We start from the raw sequence: 13,960 nt of genomic DNA, 5'->3' as shown, positions 1-13,960 counted from the left end.
CTTATGTATTTCTCTATAAATGAAGCATAATTTCAATTTAATAGAAAATTTTACATAACCAAGAGTGGGCTTAAAACATTAGACAGTAGTCATTTAAAGCTACAGAGTTGCTGAGGTCTATTAGACCTGTCTAGTTTTAAGCCCACTCTTGGTTATGTAAAATTTTCTATTAAATTGAAATTATGCTTCATTTATAGAGAAATACATAAGGAGATTGGTTTTAAATATACTAACTGGGCTACTCTGTTCCCACTAAAATGCCTTTGAAAATCTTACCTCAAGCTGTGGGATGCGGTGTAAGAATTAGATATTCTTTGTGATCCTTCTCTCTCTAGCATATAGTACTATGATGCTTTCAGTAAAATATGAAGCATTAAAACTTGCACCCCATCCACTGAAATGAATTGAAAATGAGTTATATTTTTATGACCACTGAAACATACCTGCACTTAAAAAATGTTCTTACTGCAACGTGCATTATTGTTTTCCTGGTGCCACTACGAACATTTGGCATGTGAGATAGTTGGGGCCTGACACTCAGGTTGGTAAAACAATTTTGTTCCTCTTCATACCTTTACTCCTGTACTTTCTAAATTTCTGGGAGACCACTGAAAATCTCCAGGGTTGAATTCTTCATACTTTACATCATTCAAATATTCTGCATTCGTGGCATCATATTGGCTTCTGATCCTGCAGCACAGAACCCCAGATTTAAATGAAACATCCCAGAAGATTTCATGCAGCTCTCAGTATGTGGAAAGCTCAGTGGAAAGAGCACTGTGGTCAAACTCAGAAGATGGAAGTTTCATCCTTCTTCCTATGTTTGTTTTGTGGCTTTCTGTGTCAAAGGACTCAGCTTTACAAAGTGCCTTGTTATGTTTGAAGGATTACTGTTATAGCCTGATACTGTTCTAGAGTTTCTGTTTCACCATCCATTAAATGCTAGGTCTATGCTACCTAGCATTTTAGTGAAGTGCATGGACAAGCTTTTTGATGAAAAGCATCACATAACATGTAGCTACTATTAAATGCTGGCCAGATCACCGTGTACTTCATACAGTTCTTAGGCTGGCTCTAAAATCAACGAGAAAACACAAGAGTTTGAATTTCTTCTGTGCTAAAGAACTTTCCTTCTGTGCTAAAGAACATGGACATAGTTTTTAGTCCTTAAAGGGAGGAAACCCAAATCATAGAAGATGCCATGAAGATGCTGTTGTTTGTTATCTATGGAAATACAATGCAGATATGTCACAGCAAGACCATTCCTCTCAATGGCAAAATTTTTCAGCACAAGAGATGTGAAATTTTCCTTTCCACACTTCTCTGTCTGTGATCTCTCTGACTGGTTCCAAGGTGACAGACGACTGGGTGGCAGATTACGTGATGGATAGCTTGATTATTTTAACAATTAAATATGTAATGAAGAGCTGGAAAGGTTCCATGTAAGTCTCATTTTCACCCTGGTTATATATGGTGTGCATAATTAATTTTCAAATATGAAAGGGCTCAAGCAAGAAAAGAAATGAAAGAAAGTTGAAGAGATAGTGAATATTTTATTAAACGTCACTCATTCAAAACTCATTAATATACATAGACCAGGAGTAACCATCTCCTATAAAGTTAAATGCAGTAGTGCTTATTTTCTTGGCAGATTATCTGGTTTGTTGTTGAGAGTAATTGTTTAATATCATCTATGGACCAAACCCAAGCTCATGTGCCTCTCAGGCCATCAGAAGGTGAAAAGTCATGGTTTTCTGTGTGAAGGTCAAAGGTAGCACAAATTTGAAAGAAAGGAGACTTTGTCCTCTGGGTCAATACACAAGTTCCTTTAAAGTCACTAACGACGAGAGATGAGTGAATAGTCTTGTGTTCCCATGTTGGGAAGGTACTTGTGTCCATCTGAAGTTTGGGAATCCCAGCATTGGCTTTTCCTTATTTAAGAACACCATTTCCTGTGCTCATTCTTCAGTATCTAGAGACAGTGATTTCCCGATTTGTTTTCTGAGACCATAGTTCACACAGCCACCAGTTAGAGGAGAGGAAAATGGCACAGTGCTCTGTCACAGCTTTGGACTTAACAGGGCTGATGAAAACTTGGACATTCATCTTGAAAGAAATTCCATTACTTCAAAATTTATGTGTTCTAAATTGCAATATTTAAAATGTCTCTGGTATTTTTTCTGGATTTTTTTTTTAAATTGTGAAAGTGTTTTTAATAATAATCAACTAAATATTCTATTTGAATTTGTTGGATCAAATCTACATATCTGTTTTGGATCCTGTTCGATATTCCTCTGAGCTGTTGAATGCCACAGATCTACATGTTGTGGTCCTTGTTTTTTCCCAAAGGAACTAGGCTACTTTGCCAGACCAAATCCTCCAGATATTCAGATTCAAATATGACCTAATAGGAACTGTATCTCTCCACATCATAAAATCAGGACTTTAAAAACTGTTTTACTTTCAAAAAATTAGCAGGGAAATCATGGCCAGTTCTATAAATTAACTGGTGAGCAATATGATTCATAGCTAGTGAATGCTTTGAAGATGCAAAGTGTTATGTAAATGCCAAGAAATAATAATTATTATAATTAGAATGTTACTAACAATGGAAGGAGAGAAGATTAAACAATGGGCTTCATTATGAAATCCTTTCGAATGAACTAAGGCTGAGGACATTCATTAAATGCAGTGCCATTCCTCTGCAAAAGAAACATCCATGCTCCTGCATGCTGCTTTCTGATCCTAGTGCACATCCTTACTCTTTCAGCATGAATCAGATACGAGCAAGAAACCCGGCATAAGGAGGAAAACAAGTGTAGTAACAGAGGCACTATTATATTCTTGCTGCCAAGAAGAGACTGCTTTTATTCTCAATTACCCAATCATGGCTGGCCTCCAAATTTCTAGATATGTAATCCAAGAGAATTTGAGCTTCTCAGTAAAGCTGGAAGCAACATCCTGGTCCATCTGAAAAGTTAAAATATAACTGTTGTTAATTTTCCTTATGTTATTTCTTCTCACCTGACACTGTGGACATCAACTTCAGTTTTTCAAGAATGTCTTTCTTCTTTGTTTTTCTGAATATTCGATCTTTTAAGAGGCATCACTGGCTGCTATGATTATTATTTACTATTTTTATTTGTTGTCGTCCCTAGAAGCTCTAAGCAAGCTCAGAACACCACCGTGCTATGTGATGGTCAGCTTTTATTTAGCATTTCGCCAAAACCCAGAATAATTGTAAATTATCTTCCAAATTTCAGGAAGATTGATCTTTATCACCTTGCTAAAATAAGGTTTCAATTTCAAATAAGAAGAAGCAGTAATATCTCATTCCTTTGCAATCACTGTCAGCCTACCAATTATGGACTCCCTTACTTTGACAGCTAACCACAGTGCTACAAAGTTCCTGATTGCAATAGGGTTTCCTCTGCATCTCTGGACACAGCTGCCAAAAGAAGGCAAACTCCACTAAAAGTGTGTCCTGAAAAATATTTCACTGACTCCCACTAGTCCTAGTTTACCCCCAAATGTGCTGCTGTAGAAGACAGAAAATGGAAGAGTGAAGAGGGCAGCTTAAAAAGCTATTCCATTTTGTGTAGACAACTGTGACTGCATGAAATACTGCCCCTGTGGTAGTCAATGGCAGCCTCGATGTTGACTTCAACGGGCTATGATTTCGCCACACATGCTTATTGTGTCATATAGCCCAGACACTCATTGTCTGTGGCTGATGGACAGAGATCCAGGCTGGGTGTGGTGAGCCCAAAGGAGACAAAACTGGAATACAGTGTGTCCAATGGCTGGCTGGCCTTATAGCGCTTTCTTCAGTAAGTGTGCTTTTAGTTTATGACAATCTGTGGCTCCATGCGTCAGAAGAGTAATTGCATCCAGGAAAGCACTCTGAGGTTGGGGCTCCTTTGAAGCTCTTTGTGTGATAATTTCTCTAGCATTTGTGTGACTGGTCAAGCTCCCTTCTTGTTTCTTCTCTGTGCTCACTGGCTTTTTTCTGCTCCTACTAAGTCGATGGTGAAGCTGCTGTTGACTGCACAGACTGCTCAGGCAAACTCTGATCTTCTAGATGAGCATCGTATGTTAGAAATTTTGGTTAATTTCCATCAAATTGTGTTATATAACAAATAGTAGTGTCAATAATTTCTGCTAAGACATCTGAGTTGTCATGTTATATCTCTGCATATTATTGAATCAGATCTATTGATCAAAGAACTTGTTGGTCCTTCACATATTTTTGTAGCATTTCTGATGGAATTCTCTGTAAAAGATATCTTATTTTTGGCATAGAGTAAATTTTACCTAAAAATGTGGGTTTAGTAGTTGGTACATTGGTCTTCTATAAAGGAAAAAAGTCTTCAAATGCATTCTTTGTTGTCACTTGCCTTTGATTTCCATTTACCGTTTCTTCAATTCAGGAAAGCTTTCTGTTCTTTAGAATATCTTAACACATGCTAAACTCCCAGAGTCAATTGCCCAAAAACACTTCTCTACTTCTCTGTGATTTTGTGGACAGAATCTGGGTGGAGTCACCAAATCCAGTTTGCTGTCCTAGAGCTATGTGGAATTTGTTGCAAAGAAAATCTTAATGTTGCCAGGAGATAAAACAATCTGTAAAAAAGAGCTAACTTCTCAAGTGAAACAGTGCCAATTTTGAAGCAGCACCATGTGCTGCCAATATCAGCAAGGCATTGTGCAGTCACTGGCTGTTGATAAAATGGAGACCAGTGATTCCCTCAATCAAGGTCACAGATGATAAAGTGCCAAAGGCCCAGCAGCAGGGACAGAAGGCCTAAACATCAGATCAGCTTTTGTGTCTTTCAATAGAAAAATAATTTCAATATTTAACTTCCTTTTCTACCTGAGCCTTCGAGGTCCACAGAGGGTAAGAAGTCACTCAAGTTGTCGTCTGCATCAGTTTTAAGTCATTCTAAGGGATGCAAATGGCTTCCTAACAGGGACTCCTCCTGAGCTTTGTTTGCATTTTCCAGAATAATAATAAGAGCTTTTTAAAGCTTTCCCCTTCACAAAGGGGCTAACATCTTCTGTTCCCTTAGTCAAGAGACTTTTGAAAGAATATGTGGTGCCATACCTTTGGAACATTAAAATGAAAGAGATAATCACTTATTTTCCAGGGATTTTGAAACCAAGATATCGCACATTAAAAAGATCATCTTGAAGAGATTTGCTGATGTGAGGTTATTACAAAATATGATTTTTACAGAGCTCAGCTCATGTCAGGAGCAGTTTCTTTGCAATTATTGATCTATTTGAACAATACTTCTGGTTTGATTGATGGTTTGTTGTCATTATTTTAGAAATATTCACATTGTGTCCAGTCCTGACTAGATGCTCTTTTAGAATTCAGTTAGTATTTTTTCACTAAATATTCATTTTAGGACTGTGTCAGATAACAAGAGGTAAAGGTATGTGCCAAGGAAAGAGATATAACTAGCAATATACTAATGATATATCTCTTCTGGATTGCATTTAAATAACTGTTTATTCATAATGACAAAATCCCAACTGTGTACTGCTTACAATTCTTCTTAAATGAAGCTGGCAGTGGAGGAATATGGTCTAGTTAGCAAGACTGTCCTTGTATGATGGAATAATATAAACATTCCAATAAAGACTTCATTTTCCATCAGGATTTATACTAATCATAATAGACCTCTTCCAACTACATCCCAAAGACAAGATGGTTTGCCCAGTATATGGTGGAGCAAAGTTAGGCTGGCCAAAACCTCAACAATTCTATTTAATGACAAATTTGGAGGTTTCAAGAATGAAAGCAAAACCTCCAGTAATTATTTACACACATAAGCAATGACTCTATAGTTGTCTCCCCCTTACCACTTAGGACTCTCACCTAAGATGTGAGAAATAGAAGTTTGAAGTGTTGAAGAAAAAAAGAGGAAACAGTGCAAAAGTATCACAAAGGAACAGACAGTAGTGTCTCTTCCTATCCTATCTATCGTTCTGAGATTTGTAGTATGTGATGGCTTCTGAATGCATTCTGGTCCCATACTGTCATTATGAGCCTGAAGGTTAGTTTTCAATAACTTCATTCAGAATTCAATCTGTATAGATTCTAAGATCTAAGCAAAAATATCTGGCTTCAAGATCTGGATCTGTGATGGTATTTTACTGATGTTTCAATTAAGTTAGTATTTTCTGGTTCAAAACTCAATCTGCAGGGCTTGAGGGCACATCTTGGTGGCACCTTAGAGCATACTTTGCAATCTGTAGTCTGCAGATTTACTGTAATCAGTGAGTCATATTTTTAAACAATCCTGATCGTGTGCATCCTTGGAGATTCAAAGAAATTCTGAGAGTTGCTGGTGAATTTATGAATTACTAACTTTAAAACTTAAGTGCTACTAAATTTTTGTGCTTTTATAACATCAGGGAAAAACAGACTTTTTGACATAGTCTTATAAAAAATGAGTTTTCTAACTAGAAAAGAAGTTTTCTTCTATCACCTTATCCACTATTTCTATTTTGCACTATGTAGGTTGAAAGTACTTTGGCATAGGGATTGTGTTTCCTCTGATCTCTATAAAATGCTCAACACAATCTAATCCTCATTAGAGCCTAATGCCATAACTGACATCAACTGTGTGCATACAGATTTCTTGCATGAATGAAAATTGACAATTGAATATCCTGATCCCCCAGTAAGTTGTACATATATAGAAAGAGAAATACAGATATATGATTAAACATGTACATCTTTGCATATGTTTGCATGCTGGAGATTTTCTGTATATATTTTAAGAAACAGTTATGCAAAAAGAAATGTAGCTTCATTTGTTTGTCTTTGGTGGAGAAACATGCTGAGAATTTATAGAGGGTAAGGTAGGAGCCTGGGTATCTTGCCTAGTTTAGAAGAGGAGATAAAAGTTTCAAAATACACTATTGGCTCTGGGATACTGAAAAGCCTGCTGCAAGTTAGAGGAAGAAAGAGGTTAGTAGAACACGTCTATTTTCATCCTGTCAAAAGGTTCCTTCTGGCTACCTACAATGCAGACATAACTGACTCTGGAGGAGGGTATCTTTCCATCTCGCTGGGGATACCAGATGTAAAATACAGTTTGCTTGCTCAGCACCATTGCCCCAAAGACTGAGAGAACAGAGGAGTGGGGGAAGGTGAAGGAGAGAAGTCTGGCTGAGCAGAATCAGGGGGGGCAAAAAATTAATTGAATCAAATAGTGAACCAGCTGTCTTCACAGCAACTCGGCTTCTGATGACCCTGGTAGAGCTGCAGTGGATGCTGCAGTGCTCTACAAAATACTCCCTCATTTCAGTTTTAAAAGGCTTCATTGCACCTTATCACATCAAAGCAAAGCATCTGCATGTTTCAGTTGTGGGGCATCATGTGTCTGGCTCCCCTCTGGCTCTCACTAATCCCCTGGATTATCGCAGCTCTCTAAAGCAGCTCTTAAAAACCCTGTGAAAATAGTACTCCAAGTGGGTGTGTGAAAAGCAGGGACTGAAGCAGTAGGGCTGCCTATGCCTATGGAATTCGTATAATCACAGCCTATGATACCCAAAAAAGGTGTTGAAAAGTCTGCTTTTGCACTAGCTGATCCCAGACAATACTGGCTCTCAGCGAGACAAAACAAAATTGAGTCTGGTTCATTCATTTGCTGGACCACATCTGAACCACTGCTATGAGTTATAGCTCATGCTGAACACACCTATACATTGCTTCTGAATGACCTTCCATCATTCAGGTTTTTTACTCTCTTTTCCAAAGTCACTATCTGCAAATCAGGGAGTTCTTCAAGGTGATGATGCGCAGGCTGCAGAGAGGGGAGATGATGTGGGAAGCCTTTGCTATGGAGGTGGCACCTGATTCTCATAGGACTGCTATCCCAGTGGTTCAGGTATGAAAAACAGAGGGCTCCAGCCTGTACTATCAGTCCAGCACCTTTCATAATCCTCAAATCAACTTCAGAGAAAAGAAGGCAAGCAATGAACGCAAAAGGCAAAGCTTTCCCTAAGTAAAGAAGGTGAAAAGTTTATTCAGACAGTATGGCTCTTCCTGTCTTAGATCTAGTGGCTGGTCATTCCCAAAGGACAGTATAATAATCCCCATGCAAGTCATGGTATTGAGAACTAAATGATAGTAAACCCTAAAGTCTTCAGTAGTCCATGAGATTTTTTTTCTTTTCTCTCATTAAAAAAATAAAAAAAAGATTATGCATGTCTGACATTGACACAAAGTCTGGAGAACTGACCCATAAAGTAATTAGAAGAGGAATTCACCCTCTGCTCTGCCCCCCTTCCCCAACCTTTCCCATCTCAAAGCCAGATCAGATGAAAGGCAAGCTCTGTTTACTTCCTGATCTGTCTAATTTCAGTAACGAGGACCATCCCGACTTCATCTTCCTGCAGCTGCTAGAAGTGAAACTCAAGAGGCTGCCGCAGGCACTGCAGCACCTTCTCAGAACTGCTTGACCTTAATGGATTAGCGTTTCCCTGAGCAGGTGGCAATTTAAAAAGAGGAGACAAACTTTTACACTTAGGAGACCCCTGGTGAATGGCATCAAATTTCAGAATGTTGAAACAGAGCAAAGAAACTTACGATGCCTTCCCACCTAACCCTGTGCCACCTTAACCCCCTTGCTATGCACATAAGTTACAGCTTTCCAGTTAGGATCCTAAGTCCACTTATTAAGGAATCAAAGTAAAAATGGCCTTATATTCTTAACATGTCGTACCCTCACAAATCCTGTTGAATTAAAGGAGAGCAATGGGTCCTTTGATTTCAGTCTGCTTAAGTCTGAGTGTCTGAATAGGGTGTTAGGAGTATTATTTTGGGTTCTTCATTTTGCAAGTATGTGCCACAGTAAATACATCATAGTAAAAGCAATAATAGTATCTTTTTTTTTTTTGAGGATGTAATTCTACCAAATGATTCACAGTTTAAACTGACAGCACCAAATGCATTGTACTATGTTTTCAGTATGTAGAAAAGTAGAAAAAATGCTAGTTTATTTTAAAAAAGAAAAAAAAAAGTATTTGTTGATTCCACATCAGCCCTAGCAACAGACCAGGTTCTACTTTCTTTTAGTGTTTTCCACTGTCTACTCTGATTTGTTTCTTTAAGGATGCATCATAATAATTACAAGTCAAAACTATCAAACAGATGTCCAAGATTTGATAGCCAGGTGTCAGATACCATATCAAAACCTAAAGACAGAGATACCTCTCCTTAGGCTTCTTTACACTAGCTCAACCCCTATGGCTTTGATGACTTACAAGACCATACTGGATATGTTTTGAAACAGGTTAGTGCTGTGTATTACTAGATTTTCCAATCAGCAGCTAAGAAACATGGGATTGTTTTTTACCACAATAGGAAGGAACATTTCTAGGAGACAGGCAAGATGGTAAAGCAAAAGAGGAAAATGAGTGATAAATTGTCTTTTTTTCTTATAAATAAACCTGTTACTTTCTGAATAGTCTGTTCTTCTCAACAAGACGTAGGAATCTCATATAAATATGCACATACATATGTTTATATATTTATTTTTCTGTATGCATTTGTGTATAGTGTTACATATACATATACATATATATCTTTGCGTGGATATACATAATTCACATATAGTTGTGTCAGATATTTATTTACCAGGTATTTATTTCCTAGCTCCAGTAGTTTCTGTGTGTTTCTTTATAAGCAGAATATATTTTGTGTATTTTAGAGTTGTCATGTCAAATGACTTCAGTGGAAAACACTGACATACTCTTCAGTTAAAACTTGCAGTCATTTAACATCAAGGACATTGTCCTTATAAGACAATAATGTCCTGAGAAGCATTGCTTCTGGGATTGCATTCATATGATTGCCCAGTGACATCTAACTTTTCTGAACATATCTGGCTCTATATTGTCTGGCTCTGTCCCCAAAGACCTGTATAGCCATACACGATTCATGAATATTAAAAGCACGATTATACTTTTCACCCCAGCATAGTTCATCTGTCTATCCAGATATGTATGTCAGCTATTTTAACTGAAGCTGTCTCCCTGACTAGTACCTCACATATAGTATCTGCATGACTTCATGAATACATCAAAATTGTAAAGCTGCATGTTCTACATGCACATTTCTGATTTTTTTTAGTAAGGGTGAATTCCCCAGGGCCTGCGCAAAGCACGAGTGAAAGTAACTGTCAGAAAGAAAGATTAGCAAAGATGAGATCTGTGGATTTCTCCCCTAGTTTGGTGGGGGCCCCTCAGCCAGCACTTGCTGATACTGTGTCTATGCTGGTTTAGTGTGCAGTGACACATAGCTTTGCAGGTATACCCGCATAAAAAAACCTCCCATCCTCTACTGGAAGAAAAGTACTGTAGAACTTTGCAATAGAAGCCAGCAGGTTCCAGCATATGGCTTGTTTTCACTCTGTTCTGTGGATCTAAGCTCCATGCTCTTGGAGACCTCCTTTGTGGACAGCCCAGTGGGTGCAACTCCTGGTCAACATACTCAAGTATTTTTTCTGCCATAGACAGTAGAGCCACTACATAGCACTGAGTATCACAGATACTTTATGTTGGGAGGGAGGGGAACAAAGAAAAAAACAACTCCGCACAAACATACTCAAGCAGCAAACATCACATTTTCTTTTTCAAAATAAAGAGAAATTCAAAATATCTCTTTCCCTGAATCCAGCTAAATATGCAACCCAGCAGTGGATTCCTACAAAATGGGTGAATTTCAAAGTGATGCAGGATGTAACAGAGACCAAGGTAGTTTTGTCTTCCACCACTCAGAATCATAACCAAAAATAATCTGTTGAAATTACACTGGAATAAAATATTTTAGGAAAGTAAGGAAATATACATAAAATATATGCAGTTCCAAAATATTTTACCCATAAATTTCCTCTGCATCTGTGAAACTGGACAAACTTCAGTCATGCCAGATGCAGAAGCAACATTAAAACTTAATTTCTATTCAGTCAGTAGTTTGCTTCTTTCTTCCAAAATATAAAATTAGGCGAATTCACATGCCTGGAGAACTTTCAAGAGCTAACATATGTGACTATGATGTGAAACAGTAATTTATTTGTATTAATTTTAAACATGCAGTGATTGGAAAGAGGGAGATATTACAAGAGTGAAGTAAAGGCAGAAGTATTCAAGCTAATACAGAGCACACATCTTTCAATTGCATTAGAAATCTCACATATATGTGAGATTTAGGGAAATCCTGGAAATTTCTGACACTTCCTTAGGTTTTGGGGTCTATAAACTAATTAATGGATGGCATAATCTCTACAATACAATAGATAGATTTTTTATTTGTGGCAGATATAATAATGATAGTTTCTTTCATTAACTTTTAGTAATAATCTTTATTTAATAATTAATAAAAGTATAATTTGATACAGTAAAAATTAAAAGTATTCTTCATTTCTCTGTAATGTTTCAGAAAGACCTGTCAAAGGACAAATGATAGCAATTGCTTACAAAATACATACATTAGTCAGATTATGTGTAGACCTTTGCTTTACAACACCTAAGGGCCTGATCCTGATGACAGTTTACAACACAGTTACTATTCCGAATAGGAAACTTTTGACTTGTTAAAAGAAACCAGTTAGATATAGCCGGCATCCTTGCATGTTATAGCTTAAAATGTGTGTGAATACTTTTGTTTGAACAGTGAATGCCGTGCTAACTGTTGGTGAGATTTCACCCAGAAATCCTTCAGCACTCTCCATCTAAATTATGGTATCAGTCTTACTGCATAAAATAATATCTCCATCATTAGATAAACAGCAGGACTTTTCCCATGAAGAGCTGTGCAGACAATTCCTACCAGCAAAGGTTCTGTCAACTAATAAGTCACTGTATTAAGTGGGGCAGGTGTATTCTCCCAGTATCTCCACTATAACATTACATTGACATGTCACAGTCTTGATGCATTTAAATTAGCACTGCAGATAAGCCATTCTTCTGCTGTGAGGCTGCTGCATCTTTCAGAGGTCATCCCTAAGCCAAAAATGAAGCTTCCACCTTCAACCAAAGCCCTCAGTTAAGCCAAAAGCCTGCAACAATAAACAGTTAAGTTGTTCTGACATGATCAGCAAACAAGGCCTATACACCTTTCCTTAAACTATGTTGTAGTATTTAACTCTTCTTCCAAAATCATAATGTAATAGCAGTTATGCTTTCCCAGAATTTTATGATTTTGGTAGAGGAAGGATGGAATCATTTCATATGGCTAAATCTTAACATAAAGAAAGTTAAACATTGTTTTACACTCATTACAGAAGTTAAAAGTGAAAGCATGATTACTTTTACAGTCTTGATTTGAAATTCTCATTGTTCTGCATATAAAGCAACCTTAAGAATATGGTGTATGACTACATATATACTATTAGATGGGTCTTCTACTGCAAGTGAGTACTTGCTGTCTTTAAAAGGGCTAATTATTAGACTGCGTGTATACGAAAATATTTGGTTTTCATCGTAACCATTAGAGACCATGGCATTTTCTGTTCAGATGCTTCCTACCCACAGATAGTATCTGAGTTTGGGCTGGCTTTTCAGTCAAAAAACAGGAAAGGAATGGCAAAGAGCACTGAATTTTTAATAAAAAAATAATAGCTTTAGTCTTCCTTACTCAACAGTTGCAAAAGACTGAAACTTCAAAGAAATATAAGTAAAAGATGAAGAATATATAGTGGGGAAAAAAAACCAAAACCAAACCCAAGAAAGTCTCTTAGCCGTCCCCTTACAGGTGTTCTGTTTTCCTACTTCAGACCTAAATCTGCAAGTGGTCACTGAGATAGCTAAAAGACTGGGAGGCCGTTATAAAGAAGAACGAACTCTGGAATGAAAAAGAGATTGGTTATTGGCAAGGATCTTTTTCAGGACAAAACAGAATAAATTTTGCATTGTGCAAACTTCAAATGCTGTAAAACCGGCTGCTAAAATAAGTGTCTGTGGGGAACAGGCCTGACTTGGGTTAAAAATCAGAGAGCGGATAAAATCTTTGTGAAAAAAACCTCTTTCCTCACCTTGGGAAAGATGTTTATTGTGACATGAGCTGGCATTTGGAGATTCTGTGTGTTACACCATAATTGCGCACCTTTCCTAACAGGATAAAAGAAAGCCATTTGCATGAAATTGCTAAGAAACTTGGTCTCAGGCCTAATGAAATTAGGAAAATACTTGCTTTGATTACTGTGAATGCAAATAACTACTGTGAATTACTGTCTCTATGCCCTATGGATCAAAATGATCATACTCGATACAGTGATTTTAAAAAGGAACCATCACTCCTGAAATTTTTAATCCTAGATATTTTTATTCGTGTTGGCAAGAAACTGAGTATTTTTATAAGGGACTAGGTCTTCAAGTGTTGCAAAAAGACACCTAATTGAATTTCAGAATGACTGACAAAACTTGATTATTTTAAAATTCTCCAAAGTAAACACAAACATTGAAGTACTTGGAATTGCATGTATATGAGATCTTAGACTACAACATCTAAAAGTACCATCTTCTATAGACCTTAGGACATTTTTGTTGCTTGATGTGTTTAGAGAGTTATGGTACTCACTTGTGGGGTTTTGGGTTTGGTTTTGGTGTGGGGTTTTTATTTTTTTTTAATTTCTATTTTTTTATTGTTTTATTATTATTATTTTATTGTTTTTCATTGTTTTAGGAAAAAATTCAAATAACTTCATGACTTCTCAAAATTCTTTCCAAATTGTAGTTGACTGCAATATGCTATTTTACTTCCTATCCTAAAATACCATAAAATGGCATGCCATGCTCTGTCCATCAGGTGCTGAACTTGTCCTTGTCTCTGCTTACTGATAGAAGACATCAATACTCTGTATCAGATCTGTCTTGCAGGATGCTAATCACATCTTCACAGGAAGACAAAAGCATCAGGTTTCTTGTTGCCAAACTTCAGCTG

General features: G+C 37.1%; 1 long non-coding RNA gene across 1 annotated transcript in view; it reads left to right on the top strand.

The window, feature by feature from the left end:
- LOC108494142 overlaps positions 1–8,702 on the top strand; it is a 10,041-nt gene extending 1,339 nt beyond the window's left edge. The window contains exons 3-4 of the long non-coding RNA XR_001873755.1: positions 7,775–7,904; positions 8,382–8,702. This is a non-coding gene — a long non-coding RNA (uncharacterized LOC108494142). The remainder of the gene's footprint in view (positions 1–7,774; positions 7,905–8,381) is intronic.
- The last annotated feature ends 5,258 nt before the right edge of the window (positions 8,703–13,960 follow it).

Source organism: Lepidothrix coronata, unplaced genomic scaffold (genome assembly GCF_001604755.1).
Source record: "Lepidothrix coronata isolate B3197 unplaced genomic scaffold, Lepidothrix_coronata-1.0 Scaffold23, whole genome shotgun sequence".
NCBI classification, from domain to species: Eukaryota; Metazoa; Chordata; class Aves; order Passeriformes; family Pipridae; genus Lepidothrix; species Lepidothrix coronata.
Note: the sequence above shows the minus strand (reverse complement) of the source record. Positions and strands in the feature narration are given on the sequence as shown.